This window comes from Ornithodoros turicata, chromosome 7 (genome assembly GCF_037126465.1).
Source record: "Ornithodoros turicata isolate Travis chromosome 7, ASM3712646v1, whole genome shotgun sequence".
Classification (NCBI taxonomy): Eukaryota; Metazoa; Arthropoda; class Arachnida; order Ixodida; family Argasidae; genus Ornithodoros; species Ornithodoros turicata.
In genome coordinates this window covers 1,735,105-1,743,999 of record NC_088207.1, presented here as the reverse complement: position 1 = coordinate 1,743,999, position 8,895 = coordinate 1,735,105, and the positions used below count along the sequence as shown (strand labels likewise).

At 45.7% G+C, this 8,895-nt stretch overlaps 1 long non-coding RNA gene across 1 annotated transcript; it reads right to left on the bottom strand.

The window, feature by feature from the left end:
• Nucleotides 1–5,556: 5,556 nt before the first annotated feature.
• Nucleotides 5,557–6,104, bottom strand: LOC135399441 (uncharacterized). Its single transcript, XR_010424264.1, has 3 exons — nt 6,024–6,104; nt 5,832–5,885; nt 5,557–5,608 (listed from the first exon to the last, which is right to left on the bottom strand). It is a non-coding gene; the product is annotated as an uncharacterized LOC135399441 (long non-coding RNA).
• Between the last annotated feature and the right edge of the window lie 2,791 nt (nt 6,105–8,895).

Sequence of the window (8,895 nt, the reverse complement as noted above, 5' to 3'; positions counted from 1 at the left end):
CGTCGAAAACGAAAAAAACCTTCATGTGTAATAAAAGTGGTGAGGTGCCTACTCTCCTCTGCAAGCTCCAACTGGTAGTACGCGGACGATAAATTCAGTTTCGAAAACCACGATGGCCCCGCCAAAGCGTTTAACAGTTCTTCTGTGTGCTGTATGGGGAACCCATCAACTACAATTGCCTTATTTGGCTCTCTCAAATCCACACATAAGCGAATGTCTCCATTTCGTTTCTTCACCACTACTATCGGTGAAACCCATTCTGATGCATTTACTCGCTCAATAATCCCTAATGTCTCTAGACGTGACAATTCTGCTGACATCTGGTCCTTCAAAGTCAGCGGTAGTCGACGCAATTTACAAGCTACGGGTTTTACAGATGAACGAATTGCCACCCGATGCACAGCACCTTCTGCTAACCCAAGTGCATTTGAAAAAAGATCTGAAAAGTCCTGAATTTCCTGGGGTAAAACCAGAGCTTCCACCACGGTCTTCAAACAACTCAGCTTTGCGCCATCAATATGCAATCCCAAGTTCTGAATGGCATCTAACACCAAAAGGGCCATTCCTTGCCGTACAACATAGAATGTAATATTTGTAGACATCCCCCGATACTCAACACGTGCTACAAAGTAACCTAGCACAGGTATCTTCGCTTGCGAAAAATCCAATAATGTAACAGTTGATCTGGCTAACTCGCAACGTTTGGAAAAATTGTCTATATACACCTCATATGGCAAAATAGATACAGGTGAACCCGTGTCAATAACAAATTGCAGCTTGGTGCCTTCCACACTGATATCAAGTGATATCGTCTTCCCCTTCTTATCTGTTAGCGTGAGCACACTTAACTCATCATCGTCCCTTTTTCCAATCGCGTACACTTGCCTGTTACGAACGCTGTTACTCAAATGTTTACAAACTTTTTGAAAATGTCCTATTTTGCCGCATTTGTTACACGTTTGGTTTCTTGCTCTGCAGTCTCTAGAGTTTGCAAGATGCTTACCGGAACCACAACGGTAGCATTTTCTTGACATTTCTTGCCGTCGCCGAAGTGCTTCAGTCGCTTGCGGCGTCCGTCCTTTCCGTTCCGACGTCGATTGTCCTCGCTGTGCAACCGACTGCACTTGCATAGGTAGAACCTCCCTGTCCCTGGCGTCCGACTTGTACACCTGCGTTGCTTCCATTGTCTGCTCGATGACATCCATGATTTCTACTGCTCTGTCCAAAGTTAATTTGGACCCTTCCATAAGCAGGCGTTGCCGTACGTCGTCTCCACGAACGCCCCCAACTATTTGGTCCCGGAGTGCCTCCTCTAATCGTCCCTCGAAGCCGCATGTCGCTGCCAGTTGTCTCAAAGCCGTAACATAGTCCCGACCTGTCTCGGTCGGCAGCTGTTTACGCCTGCTGAACCGTCTTCTCTCAGCCAACACGTTGACAGGTGTTCCAAATTGTCCGTCCAGAAGCTTCACCGCTTCCTTGTACTCATCTTCGCTCTTATCAGTGGCCTTGACATTCGTTGCCGTTGTTGACAATACACGAAAAATTTGCCGCCCTTCTGTGCCCAAGCAATGCAGGAGTATAGCCTTTCGCCGGCTTGCCTTTTCTTCGCTGGTTCTAATCACCGTCAAGTAGTTTTCAAAATCTTCTAGCCACTGCTTCCAAGGTACCACCGGCTCGCCTGGCGTTTCCAGAAACGGTGACAACTGTGGTAGGCCTAACGTCGTCATTGCACTCGGCGGCTCCCCGCTGCGTAATTTGACAGCGCAGCACAGTAGAAACAGAAGACCCCAACAACGAACCCTAAGTAGCTTCATAGCGCATTCCTTCCAGCATCCTCGTCGCCAGAATGTGGTGTCTCGTAATGATTCAGAGGCCAGGCTCCGCCGATGAAAAGCCCTTTATTCACTCCGGCAGTTCTTTTTATACCCAACACACATCCTAGCGCCCTCTATCTTAGACAGGGTGGTCCCTCTATCTTTTAAACCTTGAACTACTATACAATCCTATTTACAACACTTATGTTGCATACCTTCCTGTCATTTATACAACCTTTTACCCCACTTGATTTGGTTGCCAAAAGGTGTCTAGCCTTATATATAAATAAATAAATAATAAATAGATATGCTTATATCACCAATAATGATGTATTAAATAATACACAATTATGCGAGCTGTCATAATGATGGCCTTCCACTTTTTTGAAAATATGTGATTTTTTATATGTCACTGAATTGGCCATCGTAAATGAATGATCTCACATAACCGCAAAGGGGGTACGTTTTCATGCTGTTGAAGGTGATTTCAACACCGTTCTGTGGTGCACTTACCTTTATACAGTGCATCATTTTGTCTGTGCTTGTTAGTATACGGTATAACTGAGCCAGCATTGCTTGATATCACATGTGATATGTATATATATATTGCAGGTACATCAGCAGGTCAACGCAACAAGAAAACAGTCTGGATGAAAACACGGTCTGATGACTGGTGGACACGCATAGTTCTCACTGAGTTTACAGATGATGACTGGAAGGACAATTTCAGGATGAGCCGGTCCTCATTTAACGAACTGGTTGCACTTGTGGCACCATATATGTCTCCAGAGCCTGTTTATGTGAGGCAACCAGTACCTCTTGAGAAGAGAGTGGGCATTGCTCTGTACAAAATGGCGAGTTGCTCAGAGTACAGAGTAGTCGCAAACCAATTTGGAGTACACAAGTCTACTGTCAAGAAATGTGTATACATGTTTTGCGAGACACTTGTGAAGTATTACCGCAAGGAATACATCAGATTGCCCTCTACAGAAGAAGCCATCGACATATCCAGGAATTTCGAAGCCAGATGTCACATACCTCGGATTTTCGGAGCCATTGATGGAACACACATACCCATTCTCCCGCCAAAGAAAGGATACAGAGACTTTGTAAACCGGAAAATGTGGACATCATATAATATGCAACCAATAGTCGATGATAAAGGCCAGTAAGTATCATTTATGTATATGAAACCTTACACTTTATGCATACTGTTTCCTTAGTATTGTGATGGGCGTGTGGTTTTGCAGTCAAACTAATAAAAAAAAAGTATTAGCACTGCAGTTATAGTGCTTGTAACATGGAACTGTGCCAATTAACAAGCCTTCTTTCTGTTCAGCCAGTGGAGTCATTTCAGTTTAGCTGTGATAGGTAAAGCCACCAAAGGAAGAAAGAATATTTCGTGGACATCCAATCAGGTTTATGTTGCTGGATGATCCTGCGTATCCTCGTCTTCCATGGATCTTGAAAGGCTATACAGTGTCATCGAAGGGACTATCTAGAGAGCAAGAATCGTTCAACGTGTATCACAGCGCTGGGCGGAATGTTGTTGAACACGCTTTTGGCAGGCTCAAGGCGCGTTGGCGCGTAACTTTAAAGCGGGCTGACATGCATTACAAATTTATGCCTACAGTAGTAGCAGCTGCTTGTATTCTTCACAATTTTTGTGACAAGAGATGTGAAGGTATTCGGGACACATGGCTATCAGATATCAGGAGTGAGCAGAACTTGTATCAGCAGCCATCAAGTAGCCCTCGAGATGCAAACCTTGTTTGCGCAGTGCGGGACTTTTCGAAGGACTACCTGGCTGACGAATTTCCTCTGCGTACTTCCTCGTGGTGAACAGTTCCTGATACACAACGCAATATTAGCAAGTTTTGGTACATCGGAAGAACTCCATACGAAAATGATGCGATAAAGAAAAATATCAAACCAAATCATAGATGTGATGTCTCGTGCTCCGAAGAAGCAGGGTGATTGGATTATCGTCTCCGATGTACGAAAACTGGATATTAACGCATTTCAGTACATCGCAAGAACTGCAAAAACAATATGATAAAGGAAGTTACCAAATTCACGTTTACCAATGTGACGTCACCAGGGCCAGCGAGAGAAATTGAACCTGTGTACGCAATAAGGGGACAAGTCGACTTATCCCGTTTTTACTATTTTTGGCTGCAATGACATCTGCATACCAGTATGTGCCTGCAAAAGAAAATTTAGGACCGTATTGCAATTTATTGGCACACTACAGGAGGGTAAAAAATGGGAAATGCATGTGCGTCAATGGGACGGACAATCAAATCGGGCCCCTTTTCTCGGTTTGGAATTTTTCGACTTGCCATTGCATACAGAGGTTGATTTACGGACCTCGGTGAGGGGTCATCGCGAGGCCCCTCCTCATGTTTCGATAACAAAGCCCAAGTGTTCCTTCATTATAATGACTGCGACAGGTTTTGGGCCCCACTCTCTAGCCCTGGCTGCCCCACCCTCTCACTGGCCCTGGATGTCGCCAATTTTAAAGAAACGGGGATTGGCTTATATTTTCCGAACAGTTATCATGAACACCTTCCGATGTACTAAAGCTCGCTGTGCTGCTAAACACATGCTAACTATGTAAAAAAGATCCCCTGCTCGTACTTCCGAAATTGCAATGGTCACATTTAAGTGCCTAGTTGCAGATGGACACGATTTTAGCACTACTTTCTTGATTTGCCTAAATATATTACTTCTTTTTTTCTGTCTTCCATTTGTATATGTGCATCTCTTCTAATATATCCTCCCCTTTAAATGTGATTTATTCTTCTCAATACATTTTTTGCTTTGAAACTATTTAAATACATCTGGTATCCCTTTTGTTTGTCCCTAGTTATGTTGGCGACATTGGTGTTGGAAGTGAAGAAGTTTATTAGTTGATTAAATATAGTTTACTAACATTTGTCTTTGGCCTTGTTGGTAGAGATTCATACTGGGGTAAAAGTGCTAAAAGGATGACTAACAGAACATAGTGGTCACGGCCATGTTGGATTAAACTTCGTTGGAAGCGAGTGCTCTGTCCTCTCAGTTCCTGTATGTTCTGTGATGGTCCTTTTAGCACTGCTGCCCATTATCAGCATACTTTAATTATGATTTTGTTACTGCTGTTCAGTAACGTTTCGAGGAGACTGTGCAGCAACATTGGGGCATTGAAAGAAGTTGCCTTGTCCAGGTGCAGCCTGAGTCGCCGGTGGTGTGAAGTGCTGAGGAGGCTGGAAGGCAAACGGGCGAGATTGCATGTTGATTTGGTTTAACACGAGCTGCCATGCCTTGGAGATATGACGTGCTTATGGCAGACACAACTCTCTCCATGTGTTGTCTTTCTTCCTATAGGAGTTCTTTTTGCTGCTGAAACATTCTATCTGCATGCTGCTGCAGCTGCTCTGCATTTCGTCTGTGTTGCTCAGCCAGCAGTTCTCCTAGTTCCACATTCCTGCTGCGTTTTGACCTGCTTCTTGGTTGTGCGGAGGACAAGGAGCTGCTTTCAATTGCTGTAGTAAAATCGACAAAATCTCAGAACCAGGAAACACAGAAACAGCACGAAACACAACAGTAACTGACAAACCAAGACTTCTACCAACTGCTGACACACACTGCCTGTTTATACTTAGCTTCAGTTGCTGCAAATACGAAGATGTGGCCATTGAAAGAAGGAAAGGCACATTACCCGAATGGATATGCTACATGTCTGACGTCATCTTTATTGGGTTGTACACAAAAGAGCAAAAAATGGCAGGTGTCCATGTCAGTGCAGTATCCTGTATTGCAAAAGCATAATGGTGAGTGGTTGTTCTATGCAACAGTTTGTAGCCCAGCTGCTGACCATATAACTAAAATAAATTCCAACAAATTTCGTGCTTCACTGATCCTGCACCGAAATAGCAAAGCTTGGTAAAGCACGAAAAGCTGTGGGGAGCGCGAATTTTCATAAATTTGATGGGTTGCGGGGTAGAAGAGTTCGGGAAGCTGTTAATGACTTACAGCAGGAAAATCCTTGATTCTCCAGGTTACTCTCATCCTCGGGCTCACTCCTACCTGAAAGTGAAATAAAGGCAGTGCTGCAATGTTTTCGTAGTTCTATATCTCTAAACGTGCATGCGATGCAACCTATCCTAAATACGGATCAATTACGGGCGTGTGAAAGGACTCATATAATACAGGAAGGAATCTAACCTCCTTGGCTATCGTCGGGGTATTCGGCGTTGCTGTCTATCCCGTAATCCCTCGCTTCGACCATCGGGCGGTGGGCCGGGAGTGCGTTCATTTCGCTGAACCAAGTCCATGTGGACGGAGCTGCCCCGCTCTTTTCTTGCGCGGCTCGTTCCTGGCGAGCATAATACTAGTTGTTACGCACAAAAGTGAAACGACTACCACCAGTAGACCAAAGCAGTAGTACCTTCTACCAGTAGAAGGTACTACTGCTTTGACAAATAATGGAAAAACACGTCGCCTACCTTGTTGTACCTAGACTTTAAGTTTTTCCAGTGGGTACGCAACTGTTGCCATGTCCATTTATACCCGAGAACCTCCATTTCTTTTTGAACCCTTTCGAAATGTACTTGATTCCTCTGACGCCTAGAGTCGAGGAGCTCACTAATGTTTAGCTCGCTAATTATTGCGAGGAATGCTTGTGTTTCGTCGCGCGCGAAGACTGAGCGGGAACGTCCTGCTGTCGCCATTTCGTCGTCGTCTGCTATTATCAGTAGCAGACGACGCAACTGTCCCGCGGCGGGAGCCTTCCCATAATCCTCTTTTTTCCTCTCTCGATGCGCATCGTCTGTTTACATGCACAATTTGAATGCGCATCCACCGTCTCGATCCAGCTCGTTTAGCGAATTGAATTCGATACGCTCTCCTAGCGAATTGACCCGTTTACATGGGTGGATTCGATTCGACAACTAGATACGATACGCTAGTGTCGTATTCATGTAAACGCGGCTTCTTAAAAATTAGGTGGTGGTGGTGGTGATGGTGAAAGGGCTTGCCGTTGTTGGCCTCACGTATGTGGGCAACGTCACGACTGACGCCCTGGGGAAATGTGCGTCCTGGGCCGACTTCTAGGGGAACTGTGCCGACATATGTCTGAAAGCGTCTGAGGAAAACCCAGGAAAAACCCCAGACAGCACAGCCGGCACCGGGATTCGAACCCGGGTACATCCCAGTCTCCCTCTTAAAAATTAACTGCCACACATAGCACGCTCCTAGCCAACCATCATCCCGAACGACAACGTTTTCGCCCGATTTATCGAGAACGAGAGCCTTTCATTTTACTTTTATTTTCTGTCCTTATGTCGTGCATAATCGATACAAAAACAGACGCTCGCCTCTCATACACATGCTATCAAGGGAGACGACGTTGTCATCCGGGATGATGGTTGGCGGCACTCTTAAAACAAAGCTTCACCACATAGCACGCTGAAAGCCAACAATTGTACAGAGAGACACTTCTATCACTCTTGATCTGCGGAAAGCGCGGGGCGTACGCCTTTTTGTGACAATTAACATTTCTGCATAAGTGTGTCTCCGTTTTCAACAAATCAGGGTGGAGAACGATGTCATTCGGAATGATGATTGGCTATAGGAACGTGCTATGTGGTAAGTTCATTTATAAGAGTGTAGGATGGTGCTATGTGGTGAAGTTCATTTTTATGGGAGCACCATGATCAACATTTATTTCAGTCCTCAAAAGTGGAACGCCGTCTTCATTGCGTGCCGCTCAGTGGCGTGAGAGGCACACTTTTATTGTTAAGCTTCCGCCACACCGGCAAACTTGGGTAACCATCACTGACGATATGTGGCCGTAGGCAGGCAGCAAAACACCGTTCGCGGCAGTCGCCGCACTAACAATTCATTGCGAAACTGGGTATTGATAACGCGGTCCGCCCTCCGGGTGGGCCGTGTCTTGGAATGCGCGGCCCGTAAAACGGTCGTCGGGGCAACATCGCTTGCGGTGTTGTTTCCGGGAAGATTTTTTCTAAAGAACTGGGTATGTTTTGGGTCTGTGGAGTGCTGTCGCCGCTGGCTTACAGCGACTCGGCTCTTTGGTCATGATCAAGGTGACTGGCATATCAAGTTCTAGTAAGCCCACTAGGACTGTACTGCTCCCCCGTAGCAACTCCAGGATTGTTCCAGGGTATGGCACGTACAGAAAGCAATCTCCCTTTGGAGCGTTGTTATCTGGTATGTAAGACAGAGTTTGTGTAAAAGAGGCTACCTCCATAGGTAGCTCTCCTGCTTGATGACAATACAGTCAATGTGTTCATGTTCTAGCCAGCTCGCTAGGACCGTACTGCACCCCGCAGCGGCTCTCCCGTGTTTGGATTATTCGCTTGGTATGGTCAGTACGAAAAGCAAACTCTCCTAGAGAATGTTGTTGTTATCTAGCGTGTAGGACTGTAACGTAAAGTTAGTGTCTGTCCAAAGGGGACTACCTCCATAGGTATCTCTCCTGATTGATGACAATACACACGCCCTTTATCAATATGCTCTGGGCTCCCTTGAAATCCGCGTATTGATCTTTCGTGGTGGAGCGGGGCAGAAGTGAGCTGGCTCTTCTTTTTGGTAAGAGCAGAACGCGGGCAGCCATTACAGTCAGTGGGGTACTGAGGCAGGCTCCTCTGATTCAGTTGTTTATTCTTTCAATACTACTTTGCCAATTCTACAGTCTGATGAAAATGCACGCTGTTAGGCTTCATCAGTTCCAGCCAGAAGCAGACTTCCCGATGTGGTCTGCCCTTCAGATCTACCGAGCCCTCTGCGGCATAAGCCTTCCAATTAGGCAGCAGCAACAACACGACCGAAGTCGACGCTCATCGACGGAAGGCTCATCGACGGAACGAGGGTCGACATCCTATGGCAACATACGCACGACATCCTTCCTGTACGAGCAAGACTACCTGTTTGGGTTAACCCGGTCGGATACGTGGGTGCTGTGTGGTGAGAGGGAAACTCACCGCCACATCTTCTACGATTGTATCAATTGTTGTAGTGTGCTGTAGTGTATAGCGTTGTATAGTCTTTTTATAGTGTATTTTTGTACAGAGAC